Genomic DNA, 2,159 nt, shown 5'->3' on the forward strand with positions numbered 1-2,159 from the left:
AAAAAGATACAAGTGACCAGTGCCGGGCTCGATCCGGCGACCTTATCGGTGTTAACGATACGTGATAACCAACTACACCAACCGGCCTTACTTGTTGTAAACGGTTACAGAGTTCTTGCCTTATAGACTAAAGTGCAGTCAATTTAGATCTTACCTTGAACTCAGACAAGCATCACGACACTGCAATTCATTTGATTGGGTTTGGATTTCGGTGCTGGTAGCGCTCACCTTAGCTCTGTAGCTCCTATAGTTCCCATCAAATTGATTCTCGATCCGATATCAAATGGCCACCCAAGTAGAAAGGGATTGGATATATATATTGAGTAGACCATACTATTGCTATGAAAAGATCCACTTCGCCATGTGCAACCATCAACTGATTCGGAGAGTCAAAAGGTAAACACCGGCCTTAACCTCCTGTTTATTAATATAAATCAGTTAGTTGTTTGGAGACGAACACCTAAGGTTTCTAGTAGTAAGCCAGCTGGCCACCTCCACTCTGATATCACACAAGTCCATATATCTGGGGCCTTTAAATATAGAAGACAGGATCACTTATATCAATAACATCATAATTACTAGCGCAGTAGTGTCTATACCGTAACTTAACTACGCACAGATATAGTGGTCCCTGTGTTTCACCTCCCTACTCCTCGGGTAGCGACCGTACAGATGCTAATTTTTCATATACTCTTGGTCCTAATGGAACCTCTCCCCAGATAATCAGAAAGTTTCAAGGGCAGCAGATCAAGAGCCCACTGAAGTATCTTGCGCGAGGTATCATTTCTATGATAGCTAGAGCGAGATTGATCAGCCCGTACTACACATACACTCGCATGAGCGAGCAGGGCGATGGGGTCAGTGGTGTATCTATGACATGAGGACACGAGGCAGGTACTGGCATGGAGGGTGAACACCGCTACCATCCTCCAGACAGACTGCAATCTGACTACATTCTTCTTCTTTTGCGTACGTCGTTCATTGAGAGCCAGCACTGCTGCTTTTAACTGGCAGCCAAGGCTATATTGGGATATAATGTATTCACCGGACTGTGGAAATATGGGTTGTGACATAATCTATATCTGAATGCCCACCTTTTAACCATTGCAGCTGTCACCTCCCCACGTCTCTCCGCGCAGATATGTCCAATAGACCCGGATATATATCATAATATTCCATCACCGTCTTGAAAACAGCGGTAGAGCCTCCCTGGACGCAGAGAAGCTGCGCAAACTCTGTAATCAGATCTCTGTTGACAGGGTAGTGAACTGGAATGATCCCTATAAGGTAACTTCCGTCATCCCACACATGGATTTGAATGATGATCCTCTAGGGATCCTCTGGATTCACAGCGGAGGAGGCAATCCAGATCCTGGTACGATGATTAGTCCTCGGACGAAGGATCCGTATATCAGTACCCCGGGAAAGCGGTGCTCCAAACTCAGGATATCGGTTCCTCACGCGAGAGATGGAACGGTAATGGTGAACGATGACCAGGCCACAATCAGTCTGGGTCACTTGTCTGGTAGAGACATCGTCTACCGGCGCCTTGCGGAGGACGCAAGTGACTCTAAAGGTAGAATCTTCCTCAATCCCATTAAGAAGTTATTTGGACAGCAGTGGCACTAGAAGAAAGCTTTTCAATTCAATTTTCCCCTCCAGGGCGTTTTACTGTGGAGGACAAGGGAGAAGGCAAACCCCTTCAAATGATGAGTGTTGACGACTCATTTGAGGGAGATCTGGGAAACATGCTAGCAATACTTCAACCGATACAGTCTGCATAGGGCAAGTGTCAACATAAAATCCAGCCTAATTAGAGAACCACGCGTCGTCTCTTCCTTGTCCCGACTACTAGGTAGAAGGTACAACAACCCATCAATGCTAATTTAAGTTGCATCGCCTCTTATATTGTAGTAGACAGCGTCGGACTACTATCAGTCTCTCTAAGTTATGAAACCGCTAATGGCATAGAACAGCAGCACCAGGATCACATTCCTCACAATATCTACGTGGTAGGTTTCAAAAAAGAAGTATAATAATAAAACAGATAAGACGACTACTCATGGGAGGAAGGCAAAAAGAAATGACCAGTGCCGGGCTCGATCCGGCGACCTTATCGGTGTTAACGATACGTGATAACCAACTACACCAACCGGCCA

At 45.6% G+C, this 2,159-nt stretch overlaps 2 non-coding genes across 2 annotated transcripts; both read right to left on the bottom strand.

The window, feature by feature from the left end:
* Positions 1-13: 13 nt before the first annotated feature.
* Positions 14-87, bottom strand: Aud_002314. Its single transcript has one exon. It is a non-coding gene; the product is annotated as a tRNA-Val (tRNA).
* A 1,997-nt stretch (positions 88-2,084) lies between these two features.
* On the bottom strand, positions 2,085-2,158 carry Aud_002315. The gene has a single exon. It is a non-coding gene; the product is annotated as a tRNA-Val (tRNA).
* Between the last annotated feature and the right edge of the window lies 1 nt (position 2,159).

This window comes from Aspergillus udagawae (genome assembly GCF_001078395.1).
Source record: "Aspergillus udagawae IFM 46973 DNA, scaffold_15, whole genome shotgun sequence".
Lineage (NCBI taxonomy): Eukaryota > Fungi > Ascomycota > Eurotiomycetes > Eurotiales > Aspergillaceae > Aspergillus > Aspergillus udagawae.